At 43.8% G+C, this 21,876-nt stretch overlaps 1 protein-coding gene across 5 annotated transcripts in view; it reads left to right on the top strand.

The window, feature by feature from the left end:
* Window positions 1-17,999: 17,999 nt before the first annotated feature.
* ABCB5 (ATP binding cassette subfamily B member 5) overlaps window positions 18,000-21,876 on the top strand; it is a 73,344-nt gene continuing 69,467 nt past the window's right edge. For 2 of the 5 annotated variants that reach the window (XM_043509203.1, XM_043509204.1), the window contains exon 1: window positions 20,321-20,670. The gene's annotated coding sequence lies outside the window, so the exon portion shown is untranslated. Of the gene's footprint in view, window positions 18,130-20,320; window positions 20,671-21,876 lie in introns of those variants that run through there. The other 3 variants (XM_043509201.1, XM_043509205.1, XM_038388733.2) reach the window with 3 other exon arrangements.

The following is a 21,876-nucleotide window of genomic DNA, read 5'->3' as shown; positions in this document are numbered from 1 at the left end:
TAAGATTCTACTTTATAAGTTTATGGAGGAGATGGCATGATGAGATAACAACATGATTTGGGAAATTAATTGATCTTTAACTATTCATGGTAAATAGGCCCAATGGCCTGTGATGGGATGTTAGATGGGGTGGGATCTGAGTTACCCAGGAAATAATTCTCTGTAGTATCTGGCTGGTGAATCTTGCCCAAATGCTCAAGGTTCAGATGATCGCCATATTTGGGGTCAGGAAGGAATTTTTCTCCAGGGCAGATTGGAAGAGGCTCTTGGGGGTTTTTGCCTTCCTCTGCAGCATGGGGCATGGGTCACTTGCTGGAGGATTCTCAGCACCTTGAAGTATTTAAACCATGAAGCTGCAATAAACCAGCTCAGACACAGGTGAGGGGTTTATTGCAGGAGTGGGTTGGTGAGATTCTGTGGCCTGCATTGTGCAGGAGGTCAGACTAGATGATCATAATGGTCTCTTTTGACCTTAATGTCTATGAGGTGGCAAACAGTGAAAGTATGAGTATGAGCTAAGTATGTCAAAGGGAGAAGGAGCTGGACCTGGAGACAGCCAATATATTGTGAGGATCTCTTTGGCACTGTTGCAGGACCCAGACACAGATGCAGAGATGGCACAGCAGCCACACCAGTTCAGCAGGAAGAGATATAATCAGGAAACTTGGAACTGCCAGCAGCAGGTATGCGGCTTCTTCTTGTGAAGTGTACTGGCGGGGCTCATTGTGCAAGCTCCAGGTTCTCATGAATGCTGCCGTTCGTGTTTGGTAAAGGGTGGATACAGCATCACATGAGAATAGACATGTCCACCTCCCGCCTTGCTCCACCATTCCTTCACCACAATCAGCAACTGCTAAGATGCCCCAACTCCACCTCACCCCAGCAGATCACTCCAGCTGAAACACTTCAAGGTTAGCTTCCCCTTGACCCTCCACTTCAGCTGCATGGGCCACTGATCCTGGTTAGGGTGAAAGTGCCAGCCTCAGCATGCAGTGATTGGCTGACCCATGATATGTGGCCAGACTAAAAATCATGGACAATGGAGCGTGGGGAATGCCGAAAGTAACACCAAAACTGCAGTGTAAAACTTCTAAAACGAATAGAATTTTATTACTAGAAATTGGCCATGGTACCTGGTAGGTAAAGCGCTGATACTGCTTTGTATCTCTTAGCCTGTACATTGGACGACAGCATCTTTGACCCCTGATCCTTCTACGATCCCCTGACAGGGGGGAAGGGCTAACTTAGGGCAAACAGGGATTTAAAAAGCCAGCTCGTAAGTGACCAGAGATGCTAGCAAACAGTGGAGTTTTGCGAAGGAATTTAGAGATGGAATGTGAGAGCTAGATGCACTTAATAAACATTCTCTAAACTTAAGCCAATAATCATGGGCGGCAGGTAGGGGAGGCTGTGGGAGGCTGAGCCTTCCCTGGGTTGGGGAGCCTGCAGCAGCACCACCGCACGCTCTTCCTCCTGGCACTCCAGGGCTGGAGGTAGCTGCGGGAACTAGCCAGCCTGGGACAGGGGCCGGCAGCCAGGGTGGGAGGCCTCTGGGTTCTGAGGCGCACAGAAGGGGCGGGGTCTCAGGACGAAGAGGCAGGGCTGGGGGGTCAGCCGCTCCAACCAGAGGTTCACGAGCCGCCCACACCAATAATCCCCCAAAACACATGCACACACATACACACACCCCAAACGGAGCCCCAGCAAGAGTAAAACTAATGCCAGAAGAAGTCCAGCAGCAGAGTGGGGGGCTATCCAGTTTATTGCACTGAATTCTGCATGCATGTTTATCTGCCTTGTGGACAGGTGGCCTATGTGTGCCTTCAGTGCAAGAAGCTCTTGGCCCTCAGAGACCGAGTACAGGCTCTTGAGACCAGAGTGGCTGAACTGGAGATGCTAAGGGAGACAGAGAGGTTCATAGATGAGATTTTTCTGGGACACAATGAAGCCATCCCACCCCACCCTCCAGTCTGACAGCCTCTGTGAGGTTGAAGATGAAAGTCTCTGTGAAGAGGAACATCAAGTAGGAGAAAAGGGAAATGATCCAATAGTTGGGACCTCTTCACATGATGTCATGGGATGCTCTCGCCCTGAGGATATGTCTCCAAGGGAAGAGAATCCTGTTATTAGGAAGAGGTGGGTAATAGTAATGTGGGATTCGATTATTAGAAATATGGATAGTTGGGTTTGTGATGACTGGAAGAGCAGCATGGTGAATGGCCTGCCAGGTGTGAAGGTTGTGGACCTCTCAAGGCATCTAGATAGACTTTTATGTTCAGCGCTGGGGAGGAGCCAGCGGTTATGATACATGTAGGTACAGTGACACAGGGAAAGGTAGGAGGGAGGTCCTGAAGGCCAAATTTAGGCTGCTAGGTAAGAGATTAATGTCCAGGACTCCCATGGTAGCATTCTCTGAAATGCTGCCAGCTCCACGCTCAGAGCCAGTGAGAAAGGCAGAACCACAGGCTCTTAATGCATGGATGAGATGAGGATGTTCAGAGGCGGGGTCTAGGTTTATTAGGAACTGGGGAGCCTTTTGGGAAAGGAGGGGCCTATACCAGCTGAGGTTTTCAAACTGTGGGGCATGCTGCCCTGGGACAGCATGGAGGAATGTTGAGGGGGGCATGTTCAGGGAGGGAGCACCACCTCCACTCCCAACTCAGTGGGCCACCCAACCTTGAATTTGTCTAGTTTTATCTGGGCTGAGGGAGGGAGTTTCAAGATTTATTAAAGGAGATCCCTATATCCTAGTAAAAAGAAGGAGATGATAGAAATTGATAAAATACTGGTAGGAACTAAAGAGAAACAGTCAAACAAAAAAGAATCCCATTCAATTACATCACATGAAGGGAGACAACTAAATACTGACTAATTTTGTAATTGCTTGTATGCAAATGCCAAAAGTCTAAATACTAAGATGGGTGATCTTGAGTGCCTGGTATTAAATGAGGATATTGATATAAAAGGCATCACAGAAACTTGATGGAATGATAACAAATGGACATCATAATATCCAGGGTACAAAAAAAATAGGAATCACAGTATAGGTCATGCTCGTGCGAGAGTGGCATTGCATGTGAAAGAAAGCGTAGAGTTAAATATAGTAAAAATCTTAAATGAATCAAATTGTACCATAGAATCCCTATGGATAGAAATTCCATGCTTGAATAACAAGAGCATAGCAGTAGGAATATAAAAAAGAAAAGGAGGACTTGTGGCACCTTAGAGACTAATAAATTTATTTGAGCATAAGCTTTCGTGAGCTACAGCTCACTTCATCGGATGCATTCCTTTCCTTTGAGAGTGTGTGGCACAAGCTGTCAGCATAGTCTGTGTGGTATGTAGATTGTAATGGATTTTTTACCTTCAGTCCTTTTGGTATGATGTCCATCTGTTTGCATTTGGAGAGGAAGATGATGTCTGTCTGTATCTGTACGAGTTTTTTCATGAAGTTGTTAGATTTCCACTCCATACAGCTAAATTCAATGCCTTGCATAATAACAGGTTTCATCTGATGAAGTGAGCTGTAGCTCACGAAAGCTTATGCTCAAATAAATTTGTTAGTCTCTAAGGTGCCACAAGTACTCCTTTTCTTTTTGAAAAATTTCTTTTCACAATGGAGAGAGGTAAATAGCAGAGTCCCCCAAAGATCTATACTGGTACCAGTGCAGTTCAACATATTCATAAATGATTTGGAAAAGAGGGTGGATAGTGCGGTGACAAAGTTTTGTACCTGTCTGTAATTATGGGAGGAAGCAGTACATTAAAATAGGAGCAGGTGTTGAATGTCTGGTATGCCAGGAAGGGATTGCTGGGCCAGAGTACCAGCCCCTAGAAATAGTCTTTGGGATCCACCTTGGCACCAGAAAAAATGGGTCACGATCCCCAAGGGATGTAGGGCATGAATGGTTTCACACATTTGACAGGCATGCTGTTGGTGAGTATTTCTAGAATAAGGAGCAATCAGTTTCCTGGGTTTTGGAGGGTAGATGCAGGAGTAAAGCTCTGACAAGCAGGGTTATTGTTGTTGAGTATATAAAATGGGAAAGTTATTTGTAGATTACAGCAGCAGTAGCTCCCAGAACATTTTACAAGAATGACTGAGTGAATAACCAGGGAGCCTGGGATACAGATTGTTTTCCCTCTGGGGGGGGGGCGGTGGGACATTATTTTGATTTTTGAACAATTTTAAGGAAAACTTTTGTTTAAAACAAATGGCTTCTGTGATCATTCTTACCCACACCTTGCTTGTTCTTATGAACCTTCACCTCAGGTGATAAGTGGAGTTCTCATTTTCATCTCTGCTATTCAGATGAATACACCTTGCAATTTAGTTAATTTGTTGCTTCAGAGGAAACTGGATCGAACCACTATCGCTTTATGCAGCATTAATGGGCTTAGTGTCTTATTTACTCTAAATGAAAGTGCATATCACATCAGCAACAGTGAGCATGAAAACAAAAATGTAATGGGTCACTTTTACGATGCAAGAGTGAAGTGAAGACACACCTGTCATGTGATTTACTTTTAATACTTGGTAAACTAGTTTTAGGTGGAATAAACAGGGTACCCTAGTAAGACTCACATTCCTTTTTTTCCCCCCACTTCCTTATTTCACACACACTTTGAGACCTGAAGTAACTTTTCCCATACTTTTCTGCCAATCCTTTTGGGGTTTTTCCACTGTTCAATCCCCCACCACCACCTTTTAAATAACATTTACAATTGTTTTTCATTCATGCATTCAGTTTCAAGACATGGGAGTGTGACTTGACACTAATGAAATCTTTCTGCATCCATAGTAATTAATTACATTTTAGTAATCATTTTAAATGTTCCTACTAAATAAATGTATTCATGAGCTTGTTGTTACAAGCAAATGTCTGATACATCCTTGTGAGGCAGACATAATTGCTTTTGGAGAGGTATACACATTGAAAAAAGTTTTGTAAATAAACAAAAGTTGGCTAGTGATGAGCAGGTGGGAAGGGAGCTATCGGTTTGATGAATCATAGGAAACTCCTACATTTTTTTCAGTGGATTCTTTTACTTATGCATAGGGTCTTAAGAAAGTCATTAACCTTTGTTATTACAAGTTGTCTATTCTGTCTGATCAGTCGTGTAAACCATCATAGAATCATAGAATCATAGAATATCAGGGTTGGAAGGGACCCCAGAAGGTCATCTAGTCCAACCCCCTGCTCAAAGCAGGACCAAGTCCCAGTTAAATCATCCCAGCTAGGGCTTTGTCAAGCCTGACCTTAAAAACCTCTAAGGAAGGAGATTCTACCACCTCCCTAGGTAACGCATTCCAGTGTTTCACCACCCTCTTAGTGAAAAAGTTTTTCCTAATATCCAATCTAAACCTCCCCCATTGCAACTTGAGACCATTACTCCTTGTTCTGTCATCTGCTACCATTGAGAACAGTCTAGAGCCATCCTCTTTGAAACCCCCTTTCAGGTAGTTGAAAGCAGCTATCAAATCCCCCCTCATTCTTCTCTTCTGCAGACTAAACAATCCCAGCTCCCTCAGCCTCTCCTCATAAGTCATGTGCTCTAGACCCCTAATCATTTTCGTTGCCCTTCGTTGTACTCTTTCCAATTTATCCACATCCTTCCTGTAGTGTGGGGCCCAAAACTGGACACAGTACTCCAGATGAGGCCTCACCAGTGTCGAATAGAGGGGAACGATCACGTCCCTCGATCTGCTCGCTATGCCCCTACTTATACAACCCAAAATGCCATTGGCCTTCTTGGCAACAAGGGCACACTGCTGACTCATATCCAGCTTCTCGTCCACTGTCACCCCTAGGTCCTTTTCCGCAGAACTGCTGCCGAGCCATTCGGTCCCTAGTCTGTAGCGGTGCATTGGATTCTTCCATCCTAAGTGCAGGACCCTGCACTTATCCTTATTGAACCTCATTAGATTTCTTTTGGCCCAATCCTCCAATTTGTCTAGGTCCTTCTGTATCCTATCCCTCCCCTCCAGCGTATCTACCACTCCTCCCAGTTTAGTATCATCCGCAAATTTGCTGAGAGTGCAATCCACACCATCCTCCAGATCATTTATGAAGATATTGAACAAAACGGGCCCCAGGACCGACCCCTGGGGCACTCCACTTGACACCGGCTGCCAACTAGACATGGAGCCATTGATCACTACCCGTTGAGCCCGACAATCTAGCCAGCTTTCTACCCACCTTATAGTGCATTCATCCAGCCCATACTTCCTTAACTTGCTGACAAGAATGCTGTGGGAGACCGTGTCAAAAGCTTTGCTAAAGTCAAGAAACAATACATCCACTGCTTTCCCTTCATCCACAGAACCAGTAATCTCATCATAAAAGGCGATTAGATTAGTCAGGCATGACCTTCCCTTGGTGAATCCATGCTGACTGTTCCTGATCACTTTCCTCTCCTCTAAGTGCTTCAGGATTGATTCTTTGAGGACCTGCTCCATGATTTTTCCAGGGACTGAGGTGAGGCTGACCGGCCTGTAGTTCCCAGGATCCTCCTTCTTCCCTTTTTTAAAGATGGGCACTACATTAGCCTTTTTCCAGTCATCCGGGACTTCCCCCGTTCGCCACGAGTTTTCAAAGATAATGGCCAAGGGCTCTGCAATCACAGCCGCCAATTCCTTCAGCACTCTCGGATGCAATTCGTCCGGCCCCACGGACTTGTGCACGTCCAGCTTTTCTAAATAGTCCCTAACCACCTCTATCTCTACAGAGGGCTGGCCATCTCTTCCCCATTTTGTGTTGCCCAGCACAGCAGTCTGGGAGCTGACCTTGTTAGTGAAAACAGAGGCAAAAAAAGCATTGAGTACATTAGCTTTTTCCACATCCTCTGTCACTAGCTTGCCTCCCTCATTCAGTAAGGGGCCCACACTTTCCTTGGCTTTCTTCTTGTTGCCAACATACCTGAAGAAACCCTTCTTGTTACTCTTGACATCTCTTGCTAGCTGCAGCTCCAGGTGCGATTTGGCCCTCCTGATATCTTTCCTACATGCCCGAGCAATATTTTTATACTCTTCCCTGGTCATGTCTCCAACCTTCCACTTCTTGTAAGCTTCTTTTTTATGTTTGAGATCCGCTAGGATTTCACCATTAAGCCAAGCTGGTCGCCTGCCATATTTACTATTCTTTCGACTCATCGGGATGGTTTGTCCCTGTAACCTCAACAGGGATTCCTTGAAATACAGCCAGCTCTCCTGGACTCCCTTCCCTTTCATGTTAGTCCCCCAGGGGATCCTGGCCATCTGTTCCCTGAGGGAGTCAAAGTCTGCTTTCCTGAAGTCCAGGGTCCGTATCCTGCTGCTTACCTTTCTTCCCTGCGTCAGGATCCTGAACTCAACCAACTCATGGTCACTGCCTCCCAGATTCCCATCCACTTTTGCTTCCCCCACTAATTCTACCCGGTTTGTGAGCAGCAGGTCAAGAAAAGCGCTCCCCCTAGTTGGCTCCCCTAGCACTTGCACCAGGAAATTGTCCCCTACGCTTTCCAAAAACTTCCTGGATTGTCTATGCACCGCTGTATTGCTCTCCCAGCAGATATCAGGAAAATTAAAGTCACCCATGAGAATCAGGGCATGCGATCTAGTAGCTTCCGTGAGTTGCCGGAAGAAAGCCTCATCCACCTCATCCCCCTGGTCCGGTGGTCTATAGCAGACTCCCACCATGACATCACTCTTGTTGCACACACTTCTAAACTTAATCCAGAGACACTCAGGTTTTTCCACAGTTTCGTACCGGAGCTCTGAGCAGTCATACTGCTCCCTTACATACAGTGCTACTCCCCCACCTTTTCTGCCCTGCCTGTCCTTCCTGAACAGTTTATAACCATCCATGACTGTACTCCAGTCATGTGAGTTATCCCACCAAGTCTCTGTTATTCCAATCACGTCATAATTCCTTGACATCACCAGGACCTCCAGTTCTCCCTGCTTGTTTCCAAGGCTTTGTGCATTTGTATATAAGCACTTGAGATAACCTGTTGATCGCCCCTCATTCCCAGTATGAGGCAGGAGCCCTCCCCTCACAGACATTCCTGCCTGTGCTTCCTCCCGGTATCCCGCTTTCCCACTTACCTCAGGGCTTTGGTCTCCTTCCCCCGGTGAACCTAGTTTAAAGCCCTCCTCACTAGGTTAGCCAGCCTGCTGGCAAAGATGTTCTTCCCTCTCTTCGTAAGATGGAGCCCGTCTCTGCCCAGCACTCCTCCTTCATGGAACACCATCCCATGGTCAAAGAATCCAAAGCCTTCTCTCCGACACCACCTGCGTAGCCATTCGTTGACCTCCACGATTCGACGGTCCCTACCCAGGCCTTTTCCTTCCACGGGGAGGATGGACGAGAACACCACTTGCGCCTCCAACTCCTTTATCCTTCTTCCCAGAGCCACATAGTCCGCAGTGATCCGCTCAAGGTCATTCTTGGCAGTATCATTGGTGCCCACGTGGAGAAGCAGGAAGGGGTAGCGATCCGAGGGCTTCATGAGTCTCGGCAGTCTCTCCGTCACATCACGAATCTTAGCCCCTGGCAAGCAGCAGACTTCTCGGTTTTCCCGGTCAGGGCGGCAGATAGATGACTCAGTCCCCCGGAGGAGAGAGTCCCCGACCACCACCACCCGCCTTCTCCTCTTGGGAGTGGTGGTCGTGGAACCTCCAACCTCAGGACATCGCATCTCATGCCTCCCAACCAGCGGAGTCTCCTTCTGCTTTCTCCCCCCAGACATATCATCTGGTCCACTCTCCGCATTGGTACCTGTGGAGAGAACATGAAAGCGGTTAGTTACCTGTGTCTGTGTTACTGGAACCCGGACATTCCGCTTACCTCTTCTGGAGGTCACATGTTGCCAAGCTTCTTCACTGGCCTCTTGGCTCCTCTGTGCAACCTGCTCTACATCTTTAGAGCTTTGTGCCCCTAGAAGGCTATCCTGAGTTTGGTCCAGAAAATCCTCAGTCTCTCGTATACAACGCAGGGTCGTTACCTGTTGCTCCAGACCTTCAATCTTCTCTTCCAATATGGAGACCAGCTTGCACTTTGTACAGACAAAGTCGCTTCTGTCCTGTGGAAGAAAGACAAACATGGCACATCCAGTGCAGGTCACAACAGCTGAATTCCCCCCTTCCATATCACCTACCTACTACGGAGCTTCCTCAGAGACGTTGGCAAGATGTAAGCCTCACTGGGCTCACTCCAGGCGAACTCCCAGGCAAACTCCTGCTGTGAGCTGCTCTGCTGTCCCCGCTGCTCAGCTGGTTCGCGAGGCTCCGGCTATTTTTAAACAGCCAGGCTTCCCTGACGCAAACACACAGACACCCTAATGCCCGCCCCCTGCAGGCTAGCAGCCAATCAGACACTCAGATATCATGTGAACACGTTCCAACGTGATCTTAGTTACCCATACAGCTTCATTTATTTGAGAGCACATCTATACAGCAGCTGCAAGGTGTGATTCCCAGCCTGGGTAGATGTACGTATGCTCACTGTGCTTGAGCTAGCTCCTAAAAATAATGGTATGGTCAGGGCAGCTGCCTGAATATGTACCCAGGGAGTTGGATGGGATTGTACAATTAGTTAAACCAGTGCTACCTCTTGCATCTAAGTCCTGATGACCAGCCCTCCTGGGAAAAGGTAATATTCCCTGCACTTAAATAGCCAGACTAGTTCATTTCATGATGGGGATGGAGGAAATGTAAGGAGCCAAGAATTTGTCTCTTGGCTTTAATGGGAAATTGCATAATAAAAGACTGCAGAATTCAACCCTAAATCTTCAGAAAGCATTTTGCGACCACAAAATCAGAGCTTCTCTTGTGGTCTCATTTCTTGGCCCACAGACTTTCCTTCGTCCCAAAAAAAATACAGCTTTGCCTAGAAAGTCGCATATTTTCATTCGCCACTCAGCCATCCCACAAACACATAGCACCTATAAAGTACTCAACAAAAACATGAAGACCAATTCTGATCCCAGCCTCCTGTATGCTACTCTAGTGGCATATAAAGGAACCACAACTGGCTATGGGAGAATTCTGCCTCTTCAGTGGCAGCTTAGGATCACCATATCCCCATGAGTTCAAAATAGAGAAAAATCTGATGTCTTAATAATCATTTTAATCTAATATAGGACCACAGACACCAAACCACAATTGCTTAACCGTAATGACGTGGTTTATTGCTTGCTGTGGGACAAAGATAAGATTGCTTGAGTGCCTTACCTGTGCGTTTCCACAGGTTTAACAGCTTTTGATATTTTTTTTTAATGGAATTTTAACCATGACTTTCTTGAGTTTCTGTTGCTTGTTTTGAGGATAATTACAACATCCCTATGAAGTATTTTACCCTAAATTACTGATATGAACTCTCAACCTTAACCCCATCTTAATGTAGTTTTTTGTCTCGGAGTAATCTCTTACTGTCATAGTTTTAGATACTCAGTTTAATCAGATCAGATTTAAATAAAGTCCTGACTACTCAATACAGTATGAGTAAAGACAAATATGAACTGGCAGATCTTCTAATACATACAGTATTTACATGGGTTTGCACTGTAGTGTAAACAACTGTACTTACTGTGTTATTTATTTTTTATTTTACATCTTTTTTGGATTATTATGTACATTCTAAATATGAAAAAACATTCTGGATCACACAGTGTATAATCCCCTCACACCAGCCGGTAGTTTTCCAGTTATTAACCACATCATTCAATTTCTTGGATGTTTGCATAGCCCCTGTCTGGCATAAAGAAAACACGTTGCTTCTGATATCATGTGGCTACTTCCAGCGAGAATAGTCTGAGTCTATACACTGTCACAGCAATGCAAAATACAAGACAAACCAAAAAACAGTTCCGAAAATAAAATATGGGTTGGCAACTTGTGCTACTGGGTATTTCTGTACATTTTTGGGGGTGATCTAAAACTGCCTTGATTGTGCCTTACAGCAAATATAGGTACACTAAAAAGGCTTTGTTATGTTTCATTTAGAGTCAGATCATACCTGTTAGCCATAGTCCACAGTTATGGGAAGTGCACAGCTGCGTCAAACCAGAGCAATCACCATGAGGCATTCTGCCTTACGATGGGAGAATTCCCTCCTGAGCTCCTTTTGAAAGCAAGGGACGTACACCCAGTTCTACATCTCTTAACAGGGTGCAGTCTGCTCACAACCCTCTCCCCAGCACACACATACACTGGTCCTCCTCAGAATTTCTTAGTGGAAACAGCTGGGTATGGTGGACTTCTTCTGGTCACAAATGGAGTTTCACACATTGTTGAACTGTTATCTCAGCCTTTTGAAGCCAATGATAGTTCTGCATGAATGCAAAATTAGGCCTGTCGCCTGTTTTCCCCATTTCTAGAGAAGTCATTTTGTACTGTTCCTCTTGACTAGGAAAATTAACTCCTCATGGGAAAAGATAAATGTAAATACTAAGATGGCTAAATTGGATAGTTCTGAAAACTTCACCATCTGAAGAGACACAGTGTATAGGACATTAGCCTTGATGGCAGGTCAAATACACTGCTGGTTATTATTATTATTATTAATAATAATTATTATTAGGGCTATTAAGCAATTAAAAATTAATCACTATTAATCACATGATTATAAAAATCAGTCACGATTAATCACGCTGGTAAACATCGAATACCATTTATTTTAAATATTTTTGGATGTTTATTACATTTTCAAATATATTAATTTCAATTACAACACAGAATACAAAGTGTACAGTGCTCACTTTATATTTATTTTTATTACAAATATTTGCATTGTAAAAAACAAAAAAATATTATTTTTCAATTCACCTCACACAAGTACTGTAGTGCAATCTCTTTATCATGAAAGTTGAACTTGCAAATGTAGAATTATGTACAAAAAACCCTGCATTCAAAAATAAATCAATGTAAAACTTTAGAGCCTACAAGTCCACTCAGTCCTACTCCTTGGTCAGTCAATCACTCAGACAAACAAGTCTTGGTCACATTTGCAGGAGATAATGGTGCATGCTTCTTGTTTTATAATGGCACCTGAAAGTGAGAACAGGCATTCGCATGGCACTGTTGTAGCGGGCATTGCAAGATATTTACATGTCAGATGCGGTAAAGATTCATATGTCCCTTCATGCTTCAACCACCATTCCAGAGGACACACATCCATGCTGATGACGGGTTCTGCTCAGTAACAATCCAAAGCAGTGTGGACTGACACATGTTCATTTTCATCATCTGAGTCAGCTACCACCAGCAGAAGGTTCACTTTCTTTTTTGGTGGTTTGGATTCTGTAGTTTCTGCATCAGTGTGTTGCTCTTTTAAGACTTCTAAAACCATGCTCTAAACCTTGTCCCTCTCAAATTTTGGACGGCACTTCAGATTCTTAAACCTTGGGTCGAGTGCTGTAGCTATTTTTAGAAATCTCACATTGGTACCTTCTTTGCATTTTGTCAAATCTGCTGTGAAAGTGTTCTTAAAACAAACATGTCTTGGGTTATCATCCGAGAATGCTATAATATGAAATATATGCAGAATGCCAGTAAAACAGAGCAGGAGTCATACAACTCTCCCCCCAAGGAGTACAGTCACAAATTTAATTGACACATTATTATTTTAACAAGCACCATCAGCATGGAAACATGTCCTCTGGAATGGTGGCTGAAGCATGGAAGGGGCATACGAATGTTTAGTATATCTGGCATGTAAATACCTTGCAATGCTGGCTACAAAAGTGCCATGCAAATGCCTGTTCTCACTTTCAGGTGACATTGTAAATAAGAAGCGGGCAGCATTATCTCCTGTAAATGTAAACAAACTTGATTGTTTTAGCGATTGGCAGAATAAGAAGTAGGACTGAGTGGACTTGTAGGCTTTAGAGTTTTACACTGTTTTGTTTTTCAGTGCAGTTACGTAACCAAAAAAAATCTGCATTTGTAAGTTACACTTTCATGATAAAGAGATTGCACTTCAGTACTTGTATGAGGTGAATTGAAAAATACTATTTCTTTTATCATTTTTACAGTGCAGATATCTGTAATCAAAAATAATAATATAAAGTGAGCACTGTACACTTTGTATTCTGTGTTGTAATTGAAACCAATATTGAAAATGTAGAAAAACATTCAAAAATATTTAATAAATTTCAATTGGTATTCTATTGTTACAAGTTCAATTAATCACAATTAATTTTTTGTTAATTGCGTGAGTTAACTGTGTTTAATTGACAGCCCTAAATATTATTATTATTATTTAGATTATGGTTGCATCCAAAATATGTTAGTGTCTTTCCAAAAACAGAGTTTTGGCCCAAAGAATAATCAATCTAAAAAGAGAGACACGTGAGAAACATAATAAAATGAACATACACAAGCGGAAGAGTTTCCAAATATTTTCTCAAAATTCACTTCTGCTGTAAACCTTTTAAAAAAAAATTATCCAACCATTGATGATTTAGTTGAGTGGCAGTCAGGTACAGGTGATTTTCACATGTTCAACGGGAGAACAAAACTACTTGAGATGATTTGGAAGTTGTGTAGGGCACTAATGGTATAACCATGTATCCTCTATGCCCGCTTCCCTCCTCTTGTCTGTCACATACACTTTCCACATCTTGGCTGTTTGGGATAGGAACAGTCTTCCTATGTGTTTGTACATTACCTAGCACAATGCAGTTTCAATCCTGACTGGAGCCTTTAGACATTTGCACAACACAAACTAGTATTATTATTATTTTATTTATTAACGATAAAGCCTCTAGGTTAACCAAGTCCTGCAGCTAAAAGAGATTGACAAAGTTCTATCCGGCATTTCCAAATGTAGTGAATAATGACCTTTGGGAAAAGCTTTATGCGGGGAAAGATTGAAAAAAAGAGAAAATTGCTGATGGGAATTGTTGGTCACCCAATGACTAGGAAGAGAGATGTCAGAAGGCTGCATATTAGTAAGAAGCCTTGTTCTCTTTGGATCACGCGGCTGGGAGTTTCTCCATTCAGTGACAGCAGAGGTGAGCAATGTGTTAGTTGGTTCCAGCTTTTAGAAGCATGAGAGTGTGTCAGCCTTTTTCATAAAGCTCTCCTTGACCTTCGGGTGGTCTCTACGGGAAATTGTACCAATGCCATTAATAAGTGAGTCATAGGGGAACAACAGGGATATTAACATAGTTGAAGAACTGGTTATTTTGTTACATCTTGCAGGATCAGTACTAGACTATGTGTCAGAAGCTGCAGACCAACTGGTGACAGGTTGCACCTAGGGTGGGAGGGACCCCTCACAGGGAGGCAGTGAGAAAGAGTGTTCTGCTCCTGCTCCTCATTTCCCCCCTCTGTACTGCATGCAAAGGGACAGTGTGAGCAACCTGCGCTGAGCCTCTCACTGTATCTTGAAGACCCAAAAGCCTTCTGGCTAGGCCAAGATTTTGCCACTCCCCAGCACTGGGGCACCACCAAGCTGCACACACACAACTGGTCAAGGAGAAAGAGGCATTAAAATACTACCAAGGAAGAGGCTGTGGCCCCTGTCTCCCAGGAGCCTGACCTGATGCTCCTATTGTAGCCCTTAGCAGAGGAGTTTTTCCACCCCTTCCTGGTGGCTGTTCCTGCCTAATCAGAATCTTAATCCTGCAACCCCTGGTTGGGCTTTATCTAGGGCCCCTCCTCCCTTGAGGATGCTGGCCTGATCCAGTCTGATCTTTTTCGTGGAGCTTCTTTTCTGTCCCCAAATGGGGCTTCCTCTGGCCCCTTTGCAAGGCTGATCTGCTATCACAGACCAGGGCTTCCTCTGCACTTCCCCCTCAGCTGCTGCCCACCTCCTGCCTCCACTGGGGTTTTCGGTGACTCCCCCCCCTCCTTCTCAACCTTCCTGTCATCTGCTGACCTCAAGAACTTTGTGATTTGGGCCAACCTCTACCCAAGTAGCTTCTACTGCTCAGGTGAGAAAATTCCTTCTGGGTCTCCTGTCACTTTTGCCCTTTCTACCTAATGGCACCTGTTGTGCCTGTGGCAGTTCCCTTCCCTCAATTCTGGCACTGTCCTCCCACCTAAAGCTGCCGGCTGCTTTGTGCTCCTGCTGCTTCCTCCTTTCTCTCCACAATGTTTCTCTGCACCTTCAACCCCACAGCTTGCTCTATGCTGCACTTTTGTTTGTTTCCCTCGGCTGTCCTTCTCTCAGCCACCCCACCAGCCCATTTCTGCACCCAAAAAGCTTTTTATTTCAGTCAATATACAGTTTTAATTATAAGCCCAGAGGTAGGAGAAAAAAAAATTACACAGGAAGGAGGGGATAACCTGAGGTGATTCTCAGGGGGCCATGGATGTGCTGGAATCAGCCCTACACTAACGTATATAAATCAGGAAGCAAAGCTGGTGTTCTAGCAAGAACCAGAGTTAGTGATGCTGGATTGCATCCCTTCCTAGAGGTTGTCTAAATCCCATTTTCATCATTTTAAAAAAGGCAGCAAGAGATTAGCAGCTAGTGTTAAATAAAATTCCAGTCTTACCTACCTCCTAAAGAAAACCCACAAACCTTTCACTGCCTTTTAATTCTTCAGCGGACAGTTGAAAATACTTTAAAGTTGCCATAAATCAAGGAAATGTTTTTAGTCAAAATAAATGAGAGCAGTGCTTTCCTGAGAACTCCCTAGGCATCCCCAATCCAGGAAATGTCCTAGATTCCTGAGGAAAGAGAAGAACTAAAGTGGATGATATTCTGCAGTTTTGTAAATCCACATTTTTTTATTGTGTGGAAACCAATTATAAACGAAGAGTTCAGTTTAAAAGTATTAATTCATTTAGGACACTTTAATGCCAGCTCCTCCAGCCTGTGACCTTCTGACTTTTGAAATATATTTAACTATTCACTTGTTTAAAGCTAGCAACTTTGCAATAGGTTACTGGAAATTTGTTCTGATTAGTAACTGGCAAATAGATTAAGAAACATCTTAACCCTGAATCAAATCATTAACTTTGTTACCAAAAAAACCACCACAAAACAAAACAACATCACAAATATTTTGACATTATTTTTACTCAATAATAAAATTGCATGGGGAGTTACAGGAAAGAATTAATCACCAGTTGTTTTATTATGGCTAATTTAAATTGTTATTTCCTCATATCAGTGACCTATCTACACAGATTTTCTTTTCCAGTCTTCAGAGAGAGAGACTCTTTAGGGACACAGAGGCAACTGCACCCTCTAGGCTTAGCGTCTCCAGAATAATCTGACAATCTGGTGAGAATGAGTCCACCTCCCTCAAACTCCCATGGAAATACCCAGCATGCAAACCAGTATTTGGGTTGTGTAGAGAATGGGAGGATTTAAGATGAAATGATTTGGCAGTCATGATGAGGAGTTTTTTAATGAGTCAATGTGCTGGGAAGGAGTTATTAGTCATATCTATTACACCTGTGCCATAATTAATTAATCGAGAGACGAGGTGGGTGAGGTAATATCTTTTATTGCACCAACTTCTGTTGGTGAAAGTGACAAGTTTATGAGCTACACAGGGTTCCTCTTCAATACTGCAAACAATAATTAGTTAATTGCTTCTCAGCCAGAAGAAAAGAACTAAGAGGCCGTAAGTGATGCTTAATGGACACCTGGTCCTCATAAAAGGGGGAGAAAGTTCACTGTGAAGGGAAGAACCACATTCCTACAACTACAATACCCACCTGCTGAAGTGAAGAAACAGATTGACAGAGCCAGAAGAGTACCCAGAAGTCACTTACTACAGGACAGGCCCAACAAAGAAAAGAACAGAACGCCACTAGCCATCACCTTCAGCCCCCAACTAAAACCTCTCCAACGCATCATCAAGGATCTACAACCTATCCTGAAGGACGAGCCATCACTCTCACAGATCTTGGGAGACAGGCCAGTCCTTGCTTACAGACAGCCCCCCAACCTGAAGCAAATACTCACCAGCAACCACACACCACACAACAGAACCACTAACCCAGGAATCTATCCTTTGTCCTACCCTACTTGTGGCACCTTAGAGACTAACAAATTTATTAGAGCATAAGCTTTCGTGTCAGTTGCCAACTCTGTCCACATATCTATTCAGGGGACACCATCATAAGGCCTAATCACATCAGCCACACTATCAGAGGCTCGTTCACCTGCGCATCTACCAATGTGATATATGCCATCATGTGCCAGCAATGCCCCTCTGCCATGTACATTGGTCAAACTGGACAGTCTCTACGTAAAAGAATGAATGGACACAAATCAGACGTCAAGAATTATAACATTCAAAAACCAGTCGGAGAACACTTCAATCTCTCTGGTCACTCGATTACAGACCTAAGAGTGGCTATCCTTCAACAAAAAAGCTTCAAAAACAGACTCCAACGAGAGACTGCTGAATTGGAATTAATTTGCAAACTGGATACAATTAACTTAGGCTTGAATAGAGCCTGGAATGGATGAGTCATTACACAAAGTAAAACTATTTCCCCATGTTATTTCTCCCCCCCCACCCCACCCCCCACTGTTCCTCAGATATTCTTAGGTTTCAGAGTAGCAGCCGTGTTAGTCTGTATTCGCAAAAAGAAAAGGAGTACTTGTGGCACCTTAGAGACTAACAAATTTATTAGAGCATAAGCTTTTGTGCATCCGATGAAGTGAGCTGTAGCTCACGAAAGCTTATGCTCTAATAAATTTGTTAGTCTCTAAGGTGCCACAAGTACTCCTTTTCTTTTTTCAGATATTCTTGTTAACTGCTGGAAATAGCCTACCTTGCTTGTCACCATGAAAGGTTTTCCTCCTTTTCCCCCCCCCCATGCTGCTGGTGATGGCTTATCTTAAGTGATCACTCTCCTTACAGTGTGTATGATAAAACCCATTGTTTCATGTTCTCTGTGTGTGTATATCAATCTCCCCTCTGTATTTTCCACCAAATGCATCCAATGAAGTGAGCTGTAGCTCACGAAAGCTTATGCTCTAATAAATTTGTTAGTCTCTAAGGTGCCACAAGTACTCCTTTTCTTTTTGTGAATACAGACTAACACGGCTGCTACTCTGAAACCAGGGAAAAGAAGGACTCCTGTAAAGGGTTGGGTGTGTAGGAAAGCCACAAATTTCAGAAAGTCTCCTCTAGTATTGGCGGAAGGAGATTGAAGATAGAGTCCAAAAAAGGGTAGATTTGTTAAGAAACTTTGGATGTTGGTCTGAGTTTGTGCTTGCCCTGAAAGGAGTTGGACTTAGCTGCTTCTCAGTTGGAGGGCTGAATTGTGTACAGACAGAAGACCTGCAGGTGGCTCTAGAGGCTAAGATTCCTGAAACATCACACCCTGACACAAGGGGGTAGCCTAATGGTGTGCCATAAGTTTGCTTCTGATAGTCTTGGACCTGATTGTTACAGTTGTGGAATGGACAATAATCTAATGAGATGCAGGGAATTCAGGGACCCCCTCCCCCCCAAAAAAAATCTCTGGGATCTTATGAACAGCATCCTGTGATGCAAATATTGAGTGCACTGGTGGGATCAAAATCTGCCTTGTTATACCTAACTGCCGTACTGGGAGCATGTTTGGCATCATAAATAAAAAGAAAAAGGTTGGAACAAAAGTATTAAAGCAGTTTCATTCCAAGAATAAAAAGTGGATGACTCATTAGAAAAGAAAGAGAGAACAAGGAGGCCAGGACTAGTAGCAAGAAATTAATGGTAGTAGCATTTTATTTCTGCAAACCCCCTGCCCTATAACCAGGCACAGAGGAAAGTGTTTGTTTTGAAATGAGCTGGTCAGAGCAATTCAGCCAGAGATTAAAGTAGCTGTCAATATTTTGTTAGAAATACCAGCTCCCTCTATTGAAGGATATGCTGTTTCTCCACCCAGTAAACTGAGTTTCCCATCTGATTACAGAGATAGCTGTGACAGAGGGTATTGCTGATAGCTTTGTTTGGTGGCCTTGCCAAATACTCAGTGCTAAATGTAGCTCTCAGTTCCATACATGCAACCCTATTGGCCTCAGTGGGTGCAAGTAGAAATCTGACCACTGTGTCCCACTGAAGGATACCTTGGCTCACTTATAATCGAGGTATTGGAGTGTGCCCGTCCTATGATAAGAACATAAGATCACCAGTTTACAAGTAAGGTGTTTTTTCTAGCTACCAGCTTCACAATTTAAAACTGAGGTCAAGGGTATTATTTTTGGCACCATCTGCAATATGGGATTCAGTTAACAATTGTGTAGGGTGTGCATAAGCCTGAAGACAGTCCAACTCACATTCCTAATGTATTGAGTAGCTCTATTGTCGTAAGAGTAGCTAGATCTACAGGGGCCAGATCTGTAGGGTAAAAATGGGGCCCCTTATATAGTCACTTTTCTGAGCACAACCATGCGGTAGTGTTTGCAAGAAATGTGTAAGCAAGTTGGCATTACATACACAACAGTGACCTCTATTGGTTCAAGAAGGTATCCTGCACTTGTTTTTTCTTTTTAAAACATCTAGAGTAATTTTTAAATGTATTATCTATAACATGAATGTGTTTAGCAGCCTGTCTTTAACTAGCAGTCTGTCAAATAATAGTATTTAACAACTTAAAGTAGAATACAACCCTGGGAACTAGTCCCTGCAGACCAGCAAGATCCAGATATAAGTGCAAGCTGTCTGAAAACTTCTATAGGAAGGAGCTGAACTTATGGTCTTAAATATGCAGGCTCTATTTTCACTATAGATTCACTGATTCCAAGGTCACAGGGGACCACTGTGATAATTTATTCTGACATCTTGTATAAAACAGTCCATAGACCTCCCAAAAATTATTTCTGTTGAGCCAGAGTCTATCTTTTTAGGTGAAACTAATATACCACAAGCAGTTTATATTCTTGCAATTCATCTGTTTTGGAGAAAGTCGGCTAGAATCTCTCCTTCTCTCCCCTGCCCTTCAATGTTTGTTGGTTGGTTTAAACACTTAATGAAATCAGCTAACCCAAGAAGAGGAGTAAGGACAAACCATTAAATCCTTTTTTCCTATCTCTTTGGGAATCTCTGTATTCCAAGGCCATCTAGAGTGAGAAGGCTAATGTGATAGAGTAGCTCATCCTCTAAAGACTGATAGAACGTGGGGTCAGTCCACCCCGTTCTAAGATTTTGGGAGGTCTTATGGATGCAAGGATCAAGGAAACAGGAGATATTGGTGAAGGGATACAATTCCAAGAATAAGTTTTATTTTAGGGATAAACTCGTTACTACTACTTTCAGGGCCTGGGGCCAGAGGAGCCTTGCAAAGTAGGTGAAGAAAAAAGAAAAGGAGTACTTGTGGCACCTTAGAGACTAACAAATTTATTAGAGCATAAGCTTTCGTGAGCTACAGCTCACGCTCCCCTCACTCCCAGCCAATCAGAATGAGCTCTTAAAAGAGGACCAGCATATATTCTTCCCCCTTCATCCTAGCAAGGGAGACACCAGCAGGAAAATTTCTGACTGCTAAACCTTCCAAGTCTAAAGGTAAAGAAACTCATTGGGGCTGGAGAAGCTGGCTGAGTCCCTGCAGATGGCTTGAAATACAGCCCAGCTCCACAAGAAGAGCTTTTGTTCTTGAGGGGAGGAATAACTGACTGTTCAAAGTTCAGCCAGCTCCAGGAGGATAACTGGGTCTTCTGAACGGGGAAGGAGAGCTACCAGGACTCTTGTATGGACTGAGAGCATGCATGAACTTGAGACTAAAATCAGGTTTGGATTCTGTAACTTAAAAATAAAAAAAAGTTAATAAACCAGACCCCATAAAGGAGACATTTTGTTTGAAGTAATCAGTCTCTGGGTCACTGACTGGAAGAACCTGAGCGGGTGCTGAGTGTACCAACAGGACTACCAGAGGGGGCATGCCTTGGGCAGCCCCCTCCCCACTGTCACTGGTACTAGAAGTGGGATCTGAAACTCCCTACAGTCAAGAAGGGGTGACCAAGCAGCCAGGCACAAACCCGTTCCTTGACTGTGAGGAGTCCACCCTCCCAAATCAACATATGGAGGGATTACAATGACTCCAGGAGTTCCAGTTCCCATTTTTGGAAGTGCCCAGGCAGCCACAGTTGGAGCTACAGCAATTAGAAAGAATTCATAGAATTATAGAATATCAGGGTTGGAAGGGACCTCAGGAGGTCATCTAGTCCAACCCCCTGCTCAAACCAGGACCAATCCCTAACTAAATCATCCCAACCAGGGCTGTGCCAAGTCTGACCTTAAAAACCTCAAAAGAAGGAGATTCCACCACGTCCCTAGGTAACACATTCCAGTGCTTCATCACCCTCCTAGTGAAAAAGTTTTTCCTAATATCCAACCTAAACCTCCCCCCACTGCATCTTGAGACCATTACTCCTTGTTCTGTCATCTGGTACCACTGAGAAAAATCTAAATCCATCCTCTTTGGAACCCCCTTTCAGGTAGTTGAAAGCAGCTATCAAATCCTCCCTCATTCTTCTCTTCTGCAGACAAAATACTCCCAGTTCCCTCAGCCTCTCCTCTTAAGTCATGTGTTCCAGTCCCCTAATCATTTTTGTTGCCCTCCGCTGGATGCTTTCCAATTTTTTAACATCCTTCTTGTAGTGTGGGGCCCAAAACTAGACACAGTACTCCAGATGAGTACTGGTTGCTGCAGATGTAGAAAGGGAAGCTGAGCAGCCTTACACCTAATTTTGTGCACTGAATGCAGGCAAGAGGGGTATGTAAAATGGGTCTGTCTCTATGAGAGCACCTTGCTGCAGGAACCAGGTCAGACCCAGGGGCCAGAAGGAGCTCCATGCAAGAAGGATCTGGCCATGTTCTGTGCACTAAAGCTCCAGGATGAGGAGTAAGCTTCTGAGTCCAACCTCCTGCCCAAGCCATGATGTCTACACAGCTGTTTGTAGCACCATAGTGTGAGCCTGAGTCCGTAGACCAGGG

The sequence above is a fragment of the Dermochelys coriacea genome, chromosome 2 (genome assembly GCF_009764565.3).
Source record: "Dermochelys coriacea isolate rDerCor1 chromosome 2, rDerCor1.pri.v4, whole genome shotgun sequence".
NCBI lineage: Eukaryota > Metazoa > Chordata > Testudines > Dermochelyidae > Dermochelys > Dermochelys coriacea.
The sequence above is the reverse complement of the archived record's forward strand: the minus strand, read 5'-3'. Positions and strand labels throughout refer to the sequence as shown.